This window comes from Vulpes lagopus, chromosome 24 (assembly GCF_018345385.1).
Source record: "Vulpes lagopus strain Blue_001 chromosome 24, ASM1834538v1, whole genome shotgun sequence".
Classification (NCBI taxonomy): Eukaryota; Metazoa; Chordata; class Mammalia; order Carnivora; family Canidae; genus Vulpes; species Vulpes lagopus.
The window spans coordinates 32,369,438-32,384,183 of NC_054847.1; the positions used below are offsets into that span (position 1 = coordinate 32,369,438).

At 50.1% G+C, this 14,746-nt stretch overlaps 1 pseudogene; it reads left to right on the forward strand.

Annotated features, from left to right (window-relative positions):
- The window catches only part of LOC121481878, a 64,951-nt pseudogene extending 63,888 nt beyond the window's left edge, over window positions 1-1,063 (forward strand).
- Window positions 1,064-14,746: the final 13,683 nt, after the last annotated feature.

The following is a 14,746-nucleotide window of genomic DNA, read 5'->3' on the forward strand; positions in this document are numbered from 1 at the left end:
CTGGCATGACCTGACCTGACCTGGCCTGGCCTGGCCTGACCTGACCTGACCTGACCCGACCTGACATGACCTGGCCTGGCCTAGCCTGACCTGACCTGGGGGGGCCATGTTGACCTGCCCCTCCCCCCAGGGCACCTGGGATGTAACAGGGCCCAGAGAGGCTGTTGGCAGGTTACCGGGTCGGGTCAAGGGCCCACCGGCGGGGCAGCTCAGGTCTCGGGACAGCGTGGGTTGCTGCACCTGGCAGGGGCCCCGGGGTGGGCTCCGGGGAGGGATGAGCTAGGGCCGGGCACTCCGAGGCCACCTGGAGCCGCCCCGCCCCGGGGTCACTGCACCGCGCCCTGCGCCCCCTGACTCTCCCTCAGGCACCTGGGCCCCCAGGGAGCCGCGTCTCCACAGCCCGTGCTCCACCCGGCGGCGCTCCGGATCCAGGCCCAGTGACGGCCCAGGGGGCACGGGGAACCGGGAAGTTAGCACCCAGGGCCCCTGCAAGGGCGCCTTCACCGCCAAGGTGCCAGGCCCCCGCGAAGCGCTGCTGCAGCACGGGGGGGGGGTGAGGCATGCTCCTCGGGGAGGGCGCCCCAGGGTGGAGGGAGGGCATGGGGGGAGGGCAGAGGAAGGGGGAAAGAGGGAGGGGGGGGCAACGGGGTGAGGGATGCGCACCCCGGGGGCGGGGGGCTACCCCAGCTCCGCTGCCGCTGGGCTCCACGCCCGCACCCACAAGCGTGCACCCGCACCCGCGCGCCCGCACCCACACCTGCACACAGGCCCACGCCGGGCAGTCATCTTTCTTCACCTGCAGACTCCCCGCCCACTGCCCCCCCCCCCCCCGACCCCATGCACACCCCCACAGCGGCGAGCAGCCTCGGGAGAAGGGCAACCACCTAGAACGGGGTCGGGCCACGAGGAGCCCTCGGGAGGCAGCGCCGACCTGCCCGGGTTCTGCCCACGCCGCTTCCCGGAGCAGAGGCCCGGCCGCCCCCCCCTCCTCGGCCTGTCCCCCCTCCAGGCCCCCCCGAAGCCCGTCTGCTCCCCCAGGCCCGTGCCCCCCCTGCCCACCTAACCCCCCAGGCCCATAGCACCCCCTGCCCACCTGCCCCTCCCAGGCCCATAGCACCCCCCTGCCCACCTGCCCCTCCCAGGCCCATAGCACCCCCCCCCGCCCACCTGCACCCCCAGGCCCATAGCACCCCCCCTGCCCACCTGTCCCTCCCAGGCCCATAGCACCCCCCTGCCCACCTGCCCCTCCCAGGCCCATAGCACCTCCCTGCCCACCTGCACCCCCAGGCCCATAGCACCCCCCCTGCCCACCTGCCCCCCCCACCCATCCGCCTCCCCCCCAACCTGTCCACCCCCCCAAGCCCGTGTCCCCCACTGCCCACCTGCACCCCCCAGGCCCATCTGCCCCCCAAAGTGCATCCCCCCAGGCCCATAGCCCCCCCTCCAAGTCCAGGTGCTGCGGGCCGCCGGCTGCCTCGCGGCCCCTCGGGCGAGCACCGTGCTTCCCAACCCGCCGGGCGCCCCGCTGCTCCCAGATAGGCTCCGTTTCTGGAGATCTGAGCCTGCTTCAGTTTACACGGTTCCCTGGAGCGGCGCAGCAGGATGGCTCCCAGGGCAAACAGGGGGCTCGCCAGGCTTCTCTCCTTTGCCCGGACCTTTCTGCTGGGTGTGCATCCCTGGGGCTTCTAGAACTGGAAAGAGGGAGGACCCCAGGGACTAAAGGCCTCACGGTGGCTAAAAATAACGATGGGAGTCATTCATTTAGATATTGAAATAGAATGTAATTTCACCTTACACTGCATCGTGATAGAACCTAGGAGAGGACCTACAAGGGCCGAGAGCAGTGCCTGACATACAGCGAACTGCACAGATGCCCCACTGCCCAGCCCTGCCCTGCTCGCAGCCAAACAATCGGGTGGAAGCTAAAAACTCCAAGAATCTACTCTAACCTGAGCCAAGTCATCGCGGGGAGGAAAGCTAGAGTCAAGTGTGCCTTTAACACAAAGGCGTACTCGGCCTTTAGGGGATCAACAGGTAGAGTCACCTATTGTCACAAAAATCACCCCAAAAAAATCACTCTCTCTTCCCCCAGAGATGAAAAACATGAAGACACGATTCTGATATCCTGTGTCGCAGGATTATGCAGTGAAACCGTGAACCCTGCTTCAGCTCTACCTCTGTACATCCAGGGAGACCACTTCTCTTTCCCATCTTTTAACAAGAGAACAACAAGTAGCACCTTCCTTACCACACTCCTCTTATTTTTTATAAAGGCCCGAAGCAAAAGCAAAGGCGGTGGCATAAAGAATGGAGGAGAGGAAACAAATGCAAGGGCTTGTATGGAGACAGACCTCAAGATGCTTGGTCATTGAGAGAGAAAGAGCAGGAAATTGCAGAATTTTTCACTCAAAGAGGCACCTTGCCAAGTAGAAAGAAGGAGGGTAAGCTGTCTACTTTGGCTGATACTTGTTATATACTTTAAACAGTTAACCTATAAAAATCCACCTTCTTCAGGAGCCAGTTATTCTTCCCAACATTCACACATACCCCTCAAAAATGCTACCCTTTTTAAATTTTATTTTTTTTATTCCTTCCCTGAAATCGCATACTATTTTAGACAGATTTCTCAAAAATAAAAAATAAAAATAAAAAAATAAACAGATTTCTCCCATCACAACAAAAAAAGCCTTTTTTATATTCTATATCCATCTTCCCATCCACCCCCTGAAAGACCCTACTCTTTATGTTAATACTCTTGTAATATCTGAATCTGTAAAATATTTGTTAGATTAATTTCCTCCAACATTAAATTTCATAGGAAATCAAAAGGGGGCTCTACTCCTATTAGTTTTCTCAGTACTGCAGGACGTTCTTGACACACGTATATATGCCATGTGGTATCTTCTACTGGTTAAATGTTTGACTATCTCGAGCATTAGTGGACAAACTGCTTATAAACATTGGGAAACCCCCTCCCCCCGACCTCCTGGTTATCTCCAATAACCAGATGCAAGAGTAGACAACTAGCAAATCTTCATAACCATCTCATTAAATCACCAGGGACTTCTTGGCTCACTAGTGAAACCCAGTCAGGAACTGGACAAATGGGAAGAACCATCCCGGGCCCTCTCAGGGAACGTGCTCAGGGCCTTCCTGCCCTGAGCCATTACCGACCAACCCGCATGAGAATATAAAAGAGAGGGATTTCTCATTGCTTGAGGTTCTCTCGCCAGAGTTCCCTACCTTGAAGGAGATCCTGTAAGAAGGAACTGAGGGCTTGCTCTAAAGGGGTAAGAGATGAATATCAGTATTATGATGCCGGCAAGTGAGAAGACTGTATAGACAAATGCCTGGACCAATGAGCACACATTTAGGGGACGCTCATTTCAGTACAAAGCCCTGTATAGATTCTGTGGGGAGCTCAAACATTGTTCATATACCTCGTAAGTATTTGTGGAATGTCTACTATGTGCCAGGCTCACAGCGCTATAAACAGAGAATGAATCAAGTAGAAATAGACGAAATTCCTGGCCTGGAGGAGACCACATAGTAGGAAAAGGATACGGGAAACCCACGAACAAAATGTACCGTGAAACGCAGTCACGAGAGGGGGTACAGAGCATACAACAGGGTCCCACACACAAAACCAACTGCAAGGATCGGAGGCTCTCGGCAGCTGTTTCGAAAAGAACTTTTTTGAAAGAAAGCCACGTGTATCGGTTTCCTAGAACTGCTGTCAAAACACCACAAAGTTGGTGGCTTAAAACGACAGAAACTTCTTTCAGGGTTCCGGAGGCCGGAAGTGTAAGGCCACGGCTTGGCCAGACCCTGCTCCATCTGGAGACTCCAGGGAAGAATCTTCCTCTTTCAGCTCCAGGCAGTTGCCAGTCACCCTGGGCATTCCTTGGCTCACAGCCCATCAGCCCACCCCCTGCCTCTGTTGTCACATGAACTTTAACCCTTTCTCCTCTGAGGCTCAGTGTCCTCTCCCTTTCTTATAAGGACACCAGCGCCTGGGTTAAGGCCTCACTCCAACCTAGCATGACATCGTCTTAGCAAATCACGTCTGCAAAGACCCTGTTTCCAAATAAGCTCCAGGTAGACCTGAATTTGGAGGGGACACTCTTCAACCCACCAAACCAGGCAAGAAATGACATGAGCCTCATCTAAGGTAATAGAGAGAAAAGGAAGAGATGGAAAAGAACTCTCGGTTTTCTAGCTGGAGTAACGTGTTGGTACCGCCCCTGAGATGAGGCGCTCTGAGCAGAGGGAGCTCTCCTTGGGGGCGTTGGAATGGCTAAGTTCTTAAGAATAATGACTACTAGCTCTGAACACTTCCTACCTTTTACGATTTCTAAAACTCACAATAACCCTGTGAAAATAGATGCAGTTTTCCGGTTACAGTGATGCACATGGAAGCTAAAAGGGTTAGGAACTCTCCCAGAATCACTCAGTTTGGAAGAAGTGAAAGATGAAAAAGAGGGATTGGTGGAGAATGTGGAAGAGAGCCTCCCGGAGTTGAGTTTGTATTTTCCTAGACTAGCATTTACACCAGCAAACGGTCCTACAGTAAGGACATCTAGGCAGGATAGGTTAAGTTTCTTAAATCACTGTCTTTGGAAAAATCTATACAGTGTCACCAACATGGTGGTGAATATGGAGAGATTCACAAAGGAAATTAGATGTTTTCTTCCCTCTACACCCTTGTATGGGTGGCTTTCTTATTGATGAATCAAGGAATCCTGCCCGTCAAATAAAAATTATAAAAACTAAGCTGTCAAAATTCATCCATCCCTAAAAAAATTCTTAAAAAAATTCATCCATCCCTAAACTTGGCATTCATCTACCAAACCAAGTGCTGTTCTACGCTCCCTCCCCATCCCTTCACCAGGCTAACACCCCCCCATCAGCTCATAACCTCTGGGAAGCTGCTTCTGACACTGGTTAAAGAGAATTACTCAAAACACAGTAATAAGGCAAAAAAGAATTCTGGGACCTTCTAATGCCTTGTTAGACATGCTCCAGTAAGCCCACTAGTGGGTCATCTCCTTTGAGGTATGTAACTTCATTTCACTTAATATCACAATTGTTTGGGGCCCTGACATTTTACAACTCAGTACAGTTAGAATTTTAACTCCTAAAAAACATGATAAAGCGGGATTATTTTTTTCTGTCTAGCAGAGAAAACGACCCCCCAAACCACAGTGTTAAAGCTCTATTGGACATTGATCAGCTTTGTTTCTATTTTAGCAGTCTTTATTAACAATGCTTTTGCCTACTGATTTTTAAATCCCGTTTCTCATGTTCTTTTACAGCCAGGATTGTGATTCTGCTAGTTTACTCCTCAATAAGGCAAATAAAACTGTGACACATGCTCACTATCTTTTTCTATGAAAACTATGCTAATAATTTGAAAATGATGAACATGCCCTAGGTAAACACTGACAGTCCCTTCACGGGACCCCAGCTACCTCTGCAGCAAGCACTGAGGTAGGGGTTTGCTTGCCTTCTCTAGCAGACTAAGCAGGGACTTCTAGAAAATCCGTGACCGCTTCCGTCTTTTGTCCCACCATTGTCTCCAGAACCCTGCAGGACAGTTGTCCCAGAGGACGAGCTCAACGAGAATTTCTGGATGCACTTCTTACCCAAATGCCTTGGAACCCTTTCTTCCACTCTACTTCTTTGTCTGTCTTGATCTGAAGCTCGTTCCTCCGTCTTCTTTTTTTTTTTTTTCACCTGGATGATGGCCCCCTTCACTACCGTGCAGCCTCTCTGAAAAGTACCAACTTATTATCTGATTAAATGGTAGGTTTTTCTCCAAGTGGCAGACTCATACAATAGGGTTCAGGCTTGACAACAGGATGGAATAGGCATCATCAGCCTGGGTATCAGCAACCCTCAAAAATAAATTCTAATTTAAGTCACTTTTTTAAAAAGTGTCAGTTGTTACTAAAGAAAGAGATGGATTATACAATGAGCATATTATAATGGAAATCTTGTTAGACAAACTCTAGAATGCATAGCAATAGGTTAAAAAAAAAAATCTGAAATCCATAACCTCCAGCAGAAGATGCTGTATCCATACTTGTGAATCAGCGTCTATCGGATCATGGAATGAGCGTCATTTTTCTGGTCTAGCTCTTTGTTTAAAGACTCTTCTGTTAGTGTCAAATTTCTGATAATAATTAAAGGCTCAGTAGGTATCAAATCAAACTCTGTCAGTTATCGGTTTATCAGCTGTTGCTAATCTAAGCCCATCAGCCTACGTGCCTACTCTGTGCAAAGGGATCTGGGATGTTAAGTCCTCTCAGTAGAGGGCACTGGGGGGACACCGCTGGAGGAGAGTCTTGTCCCAGCTTTGAGCGAGCTACGGAGCTGGCTATTAGGCTATTAGGGATCCAGGTTTCCCGCAGGGGAAGCTTCTCCGGGGACCCAGTTTCTGCAGCATGAGCAGCCTCCCCAACGTTAGGCTCACGCAGCATGGGCAGCTGCTCCAGGGTCCAGCCCCAGCACCCAGGCCCCGGGGGGAGCAAGGGGCCAGCAGCACGCAGCACCCAGCCCCTGGCAGCTCCCCCAGCGACGCCCCATGCATTTTGTGGTGGAATGCCTCTGCTAAGACACTTCCTTCCTCTGAAGAGTTCCCTCCAGCAACCTCAAGGATGGATTTCCAGCAAGATCCCCTGGCATAAACCCTCCAGAAAGGGCTCCATCCTGGGATGGGAGGTGGGGGACTCTTCCTCGGGTGCTTTATCTAAACCGCAATTCCTGTTATTTTTTAGAGGTCTCTTTATTTCATACTAGCCAGTCCCTCATCATCCCAACCCCTTATTACGGTTAACAATTCTTTGAACTTTCCTTGTTCAAATTACCGTGTGCCTTCTCCCTCCTGACCAGACCCAGACTGAGACAAACTCCTAGGAGCAAAACAAAAATGAAGCACCTTTTTAATTGAAAGACATCTTACTGGGCACTTGATATAAACAGCATATTCTCGTGATAAAAAGTGTAATTCAGGGACACCTGAATGGTCCCTGAATTGGTGGGGGGCTGACCTGAAGTCCCCCAGGGTCCCTGAATGGTGGCTCAGTGGTTGAGCATCTGCCTTCGGCTCAGGGCGTGACCCTGGGGTCCCGGAATCGAGTCCTGCGTCGGGCTCCCTGCATGGAGCCTGCTTCTCTCTCTGCCTGTGTCTCTGCTTCTCTCTCTCTCTCTCATGAATAAATAAATAAAATCTTTTTTAAAAAAAAGTGTAATTCAAACGACAATGAATACCGTATTTTAAAAGATGGAAATATTTGGGTTTCAGAAAAATAAAAGCATATAGTGTTACGCTTTTTCTTTTGATATAAACAGTTCCCATCATTATGACCACATTTATTTACTGAGATGAACAAGATGAATGCATTTCATTATCCTAGGACAATATGCACCAGGTACTTAAAACTATCCTAGAGCTAAATTCAGGGGAGTCCTAGACAACCAGACGACTTACAAACTCTCATTTCCCTTTTCCAGTAATGAATTTTCAAATCCTTCTGTCATCTTTAAGGAAACGTTCATGATTTTATTCCTCAAATGCCATTACTTTAACCACACAATTATAACATAAAGGGGGGAATAAAGAAAAAAGAAACCCTGCTTTGTAATTCTTCATAATTCTAACAGAACCAACAATTTCCGTATGTTACATAGACTAAATAAGCAACAATAAAAATGTCCCGTATTGTCCAGTAGCCTCATATCAATCAGATTTAAGTAATGATTACCTGCTTCAGAAGTACTTTCAATCCGGGGGTCCCCCGGGGGCCTCAGCGGTTGAGCGTCTGCCTTCGGCCCAGGACACGACCCCGGGGTCCCGGGATCGAGTCCCACGTCAGGCTCCCAGTATGGAGCCTGCTTCTCCCTCTGCCCGTGTCTCTGCCTCTCTCTGTGTGTCTCTCATGAATAAATAAAGAAAATCCTGAAAAAAAAAAAAAAAAAAAAGTACGTTCAATCTAAGTAGCTTCCCGAGTGAGCTTTGCCAGCCTCCTGGTTGTATTCGGCGTAAACACGAACCGTGAATGCTGCGAACCTGCCACAGGCATAGCCATCATCCAGATGTCTTCTACATTGGAATTAAAGCTACTTCTCTTTCTAAGAATTTGGGGGTGCAGAGAAAGTGAGGTTCTTCAAAGTTTAATGAGATTTTTTTCCAAAGTGTCGAGCCGTAAGTGTTCCCTCTGGAGTCGGATGGGCTGAGCGTCCCGGCAGCCTCCTCCCTGGCCGCGGGACGCAGAGCCGAGCGTGGGGCCCGGTGCTGACTGTCCCCTGCAGCGCGGCCGGATGAGGACGGTGGCCGCCTCGCCACCTCATCAGCCTCAAGTCCACGACCTCTTTTTGGAACAAGCGTGTGTCAGAAGGCGATGCAATGAGGTCAAGGTGCGTCTCATAAAACATGACCAGAACCTGAGGGAACCTGGAACTTAGGGGTTGGCGGGCCGCGCGAGGACCCCTGGCACCCGGCCTCCTTCCTCCAGAGTCCGTGTCCCCTTCCTAGGCTGATGTGAGGAGCAAGGAACATTCTTCAGTCCTTTGACAACCATGTCCTTGCCGGGCTGCAGCCTCCTGGAGCGTCCTGTCCGGGGGCTCACCTGGCCCTCGGCTCTCCTCCCAGGACACTCAGCACTGTCAGGGCGCTTCGTAGGGAGGGCCCAGGCCTGTTGCAATAAAGGAAAGACGCGTGTGGAGAGCAGGCGGCCTCGGGCCTGCTGCCTGCGCCCCCCGTGGCCTTGTTTGCTGCAGGCGCCCTCCTGCCCCTTCTTCTTAGCCATGGAATTCCTGGTTTTTGCTAAAAGAGAACTTGCTTCCAAGAGCACAGGTTCTTTGAAACCTCCGGAGAGCCTGAAGCAGTCCTGGCCCGACAGCGTCCGCGGGGCCCAGGGGCGCAAAGGTGCCCCTCGGGGCACCTGGACCCCGCACCCGGGAGGCCGAGCTCGGCTCCACAGGGGGGCGACCTGAAGGCACAGAGAGAGAGAGAGAGAGAGACATGGCCTGGGCACTGGGCACCAGCCAGTGGGGTGGCTGCAGCACTGCCTCGGGGTTCAGGGTCCCCCCCTCCCCACAGTCCCCAAGGCACAGGCAGCCGAACACTTTTGGAGACGCTGTGGTATTAGGGGCAAAGCCGTCAGCACTGCGCACTGCTGGGCCGGTGAGGCCACGGTGCCCTGGCCCCCAGAGGCGGCCTGGTCCCCGCTGTGCCCCAGCTCCCGGCTGCACTCTGGCCCCCAGCTGTACCCTGCCCCCCACCCCCTGCTGCACCCTGGCCTCCCCGCTGCGCCCTGGCCCCCCAGCTGCACCCTGCCTCCCAGCTGCATCCTGCCTCCCTGCTGCACCCTGGCCCCCCCGCTGCACCGGGCTCTAGAGCCTCACAGCCCAGGCCCAAGCCCAAGGGAGGCTGAGCCTGCTCTCACCTCTGCCTCTCCTGCCCCCCACGCGCCCTCTGGGCATTGCCTTGGCTGGCTCTTTGTCCCCAAGTGTCGTTCCCCCCCCCCAACACCTGACAGCCTGGGTCAAGCACGCGGGCCCCCTGCCACCTGAGAGCGTCCCGAGGAGCAGGGCAACCGAGAGGAGAGCCCGCCGCCAGTGGGCCGTGCCAGGGCCTGGACTCCCAGCTGGACATCGGCCTCTCCCTCTAGGGGGTCGCAGAGCAGGGGCCTGGTGTCCCCATGTAGGGCGCCCTCGGAGGCCACGGCCCAGCCAGCACGCTTCACCCTCACACCAGGATGACAGTCTGTGCCCTGAGCGGACCCCAGGCGCCCGCGAAAACCATCCTGTTTCCTGCCGACAGGCCCAGCGCCCAGGTGGCTGCACACACAGCAGCCTCAACTGTGGGGCCAGGAACCTCCAAGCCCGTTATTCAGCCTGCCCGGCCGCTCCTCTCTGCTCTTCCTTGACAGCCAACCTTGAAACAGTTCTCTCTTCTACTTCACAGCTCATTTTATGTGTGCCTATGATCCTATTCCTAATTTTTAAGACACACAAATGTGTGTGTGTGTATATATATGAATAGAAACCAAAAACCTCAAAGTACATTCTCCATACGGTGATTATGGCCATGAGGAGACTCCGCTTCTTGAATCCAGGATACCACACCCTCCTGCTTTTCCTCTAATTCACCACCTCCTTTGCTAATTCTTTTCCTCCTCCCCTTCTCTAGGTGTTGGCATGTCTCGGGCCTCAGGCCTTGGACCTCTTTGCAAACGCACACCCAGCCAAGAGGTGACCTCTGCAGTCTCACGCCTTTAGCTGCTCTCTCTAGATGCATCACTGGCAAATTCTATCCTTGGCCTGGACCTCCCTGAGCTTGTAGAAATCTCTATTTCATTATCCTAATAAACGTCCCAGGGACCAGAATTCAACTCTTGAGATAACTATCCCCCTTCCAAAAGTACTCTTAAAAAAAAAAAAAAAAAAAGATTTTATTTATTTATTCATGAGAGACCCAGAGAGAGGCCGAGCACAGACAGAGGAGAAGCAGGCTCCATGCAGGGAGCCCGATGCGGGACTCGATCCTGAGACCCCAGGATCACGCCCTGGGCTGAAGGCAGCACCCAACCGCCAAGCCACGTGGGCTGCCCCCAAAAGTGCTCTTCCTCCAGTGTTCAACATCCCAGAAAGCGATACCCAGTCTGAAAGCAAATCCCGAATGGCCACCAGTTCCCAACGACCAGCCCTGTTACCACCCCAGAGAAAACCAGCGAGGACTAGTAGCTCCTGCTCTCCTGCCACTGCTAGAGCGACCACCTAAGACAAGGTAGTCACACTTTGTCAGTCGTCTGTCCAAAACCTTCTGATGGCTTTCCGTCTCGCCCAGAATAAAATCCAGACGCCTTGCCTTGACCTCTAGGCTGCTTAACATCAACTCGCCCCCAGCTGCCCATCTGGCCACATCTCCCTTTACCCTCCGCCTTGCTCACTCTGCTCCAGTCTCTCGGGCCACCTTACTATCTTCAAAATGCCCAGCATGCTACCCTCTCAGTGAAGTTTTCCTGGTCCTTCCCTTGGCCTAAAACATTCTTATTCCTTCTCTGCATGAGTCATTTCCTTACCTCATTCAGGTCTCTGCTCAAATGTCATCTAAAGAGGCTATTTCCCTACCCACTCTATCTAATAAAATGGCACTCTCCATCACGCTCCATCCCTTTATTCTCTCTTATATTTTTCCCCAGCACTCCCCCTGTATGTTAACATACAAAAATAAATACATAAACATAAATACGAATATATAAATATGTATAAGTATACAAATGAATGAAACACCCAATATAACGTATATTCATTTATTTGTTTCTTTCTCATCTGCTCACCTGCCCAGATGTATGCTCCAGGAAAGAAAACATTTTGCCTCCTTCACTCACTGCTGTATCCTGAAGGCCTGAAGTGGTCCCCTGCAAATAATAGGCACTCACAAATCTTTGTGGACAAATGAATGAATGAACCTTCTCTTTCTCTCTCTGAGTTACCAATGCAATGTTGGAAAAGTTGACTTCTAAAAACACGACAGGCCTGGGGATCCCCGGGTGGCTCAGCAGTTTAGCGCCTGCCTTTGGCCCAAGGCGTGATCCTGGGGTCCCAGGACTGAGTCCCATGTCGGGCTCCCAGCATGAAGCCTGCTTCTCCCTCTGCCTGTGTCTCTGCCTCGCTCTCTCTCTCTCTGTATCATGAATAAATAAATAATCTTTAAAAAATAAAAATAAAAACACTACAGTCCTGTTAGAGAAATAATAAGGAGCCCTTCCCACCATCTCTACCTAATCACCCCCATTGAGAAGGAATGACTTAACTAAGGGTGACAATCCTTAGTCTCCTAGGTCTCTCTCTCTCTCGAGATCCTATCTTTGCCTCACGCAAAGCGAGGCTTTTCTTCTGCTTCCAATACCAAGTGGTATTTTACGTCCAAGGTGCTGGCACAAGACATCTTTCTCTGGCAACCTATTTTGCCAGTCATTGAACCATCAAGCCCCGCCCCCCCACCTCCAGGTCTGCACACCCAATGTCCTCACCTATGTCAAGGATGGGGTGTGGAAAAAAAAATTAAAAAAAAAAAAAAAAAGGATGGGGTGTGGAATAGAATGGCTCAACCTGAGCTCAGATCCAAGCCACATGTCTCTGATCCAACTTCGCCAGCGATAAAGCCAATGCTACACTAAAATATCCTTTTGCTGGTTTGAACAAAGAGAAGCATACAGTATGATTATTCTGCTGAAGCCACTTGAAAATTCCCAAAGCAGGGACTCCTGGGTGGCTCAGCAGGTGAGCATCTGCCTTCGGGTCAGGACGTGATCGTGGGGTCCAGGATCGAGTCCTGCATCGGACTCCTTGTGGGGAGGCTGCTTCTCCCTCTGCCTGGGTCGCTGCCTCTCTGTCTGTGTCTCTCATGAATAAATAAATAAAATCTTTAAAGAAAGAAAATTCCAAAGCAGTTAACTCATTGGTGAGATTATACATTATCTTTGTGGATTTTTTTTCTGTATTTTACAAGTTTTTTACAATAAAATGTATTACTTTTTTTCCCCCAAAAGCTAGACAGATTTCAAATATAGAAAAAAAGAAGTCTTCAAGAATTAGGCAGTTACTAGCAACTTTATCATGAGCTATTTTCACATACATTCATGTTAGTGTAATATTGTTCCACTTTTATATTGAGAATAGGATAATATTTTCAAAAAAGCTACTTTGAGGGCAGCCCCAGGGGAGCTCAGCGGTTTAGCACCGCCTTTGGCCTAGGGCATGACCCCAGGGTCCCGGGATCAAGTCCCACATCCGGCTCCCTGCACAGAGCCTGCTTCTCCCTCTGCCTGTGTCTCTGCCTCTCTCCCTCTGTGTTTCTCATGAATAAATAAATAAAATCTTAAAAAAAAAAAAAAAAAGCTACTTTGAACTTTATCAATCCCATGAATCATTTTTAATGAAATCAGTTTTTTATTTCATTACAGAAGTATTTCTAAGATGACAAAATTTGACTTGGAAATACCTTTTTTATTCTTTGAATGTCACATTTGCAACTCTCCTGGGTCTTGTGGGATATACCACATTTTCATCAACTCCGCCTTCACTCTTAATAGCTTGGAAGTGAGTCTTCACTACTGTGGTCTGGAATTGATCATTAAAAAGGCCAACTGATGGGATCCCTGGGTGGTGTAGTGGTTTGGCACCTGCCTTTGGCCCAGGGCGCGATCCTGGAGACCCGGGATCGAGTCCCACATCGGGCTCCCGGTGCATGGAGCCTGCTTCTCCCTCTGCCTGTGTTTCTGCCTCTCTCTCTGTGACTATCATAAATAATAAGTAAAAATTTTTAAAAATTTTTTAAGAAAAGGCCAACCGAATGACCAGCAACCACAACCATTCTTTCAGAAACTTTGGAATCCTTGCCTTTCAAAACTGATGCCTATAAGAGAAACAGTAGGATACTTTTTAAACATAAAAATAAGATTTTATTTAATACAGGCATCACCACACACCAGTGGAGGGGAGAGCTATTTTTTTTTCAATAAAGGTGATAGTATAGCTGATAAGATACTTGAAAAAAAATTAGGGATAGAGCTTTGCCTCACATCATCTACTAACATAAACCCCACATGAATCTGAGTTAAATGTAAACAGTGAACTCTACATTTTTTTTTATAAATGGAAAACATTGGTTAATATTTGATTTTAGAAAGGCCTAAGAGTAATGGCAGTCACAAAGGAAGAGACTGGAGATACAAATTCTAAAAATTTCAGTTTAAAAACAAGTTAAGCTGGGACACCCAGGTGACTCAGTGGTTTGGCACCTGCCTTCAGCCCAGGGCGTGATCCTGGAGACCTGGGATCAAGTCCCACGTCAGGCTCCTGGTGCAGGGAGCCTGCTTCTATCTCTCTGCCTCTCTCTCTGCCCGTGTCTCTGTATCTCTCATGAATAAATAAATAAAATCTTAAAAAAAAAAAAGAAAAAAGCAAGTTAAGCTAACCATGAAATATAGTAGTTTGGAGATGACTGTATGTTCTCTTGATTATAGAGTCCAAAGTACAAAAGCCAATATGAAACACATTCCTTACTTTTGTGGTCAGAATAAGAAAAAAATCACCATTTTAAAAAAAAATTAAAACCCTGGCAATAACACTGGGGCCGCGACAGAGTGAGTCCTGCCTTCCCACATACACCTGAGCTGGTATTCAACTCCTAGGAGCATATGCTATTACTGCACGGCACAGAGCACCAACTGCAATAGATCCTTCCCCGAGCCCGCTCTTTGACCTTCTTATATTATCCAGGTAAGGAGCTTCTAGTTCAGGGTTTCAATTTGCTCCCCAAGCCATTTAGGGAAGTGGACCCATAATCCCTTCCCGGTGCTTGCCCAGGCAGACCCACCTGAATCATAGCTCAGGCTTCACCTATCCCAAATTACCCCCAGGGAGGACGAAACAGCTCATGGGCTGAGTAAGGGTGAACAGATCCCAGAACTCAGAACAGGGCGTCCCTGGGGATAAGCAAGCTACTTCTGATGTCCCGGGTCAAGAAGACAGTCTAAGGACACAGCATCCTGTCCATCGCCATGGCACCTTAGGATGAAAGTAAGAGAATAACCCCGGTTAACAAAAGTAGGGAAGATGGAAAATATATAGAAATGTGCAAAAGGATAAGAGAGGGTAAGGAAAGGGGGGTGGCAGTGGAAAGGTGACAACAGAAACGAAAAAACAAGGACCAAAGCCAGGAAGATTAGTTGAA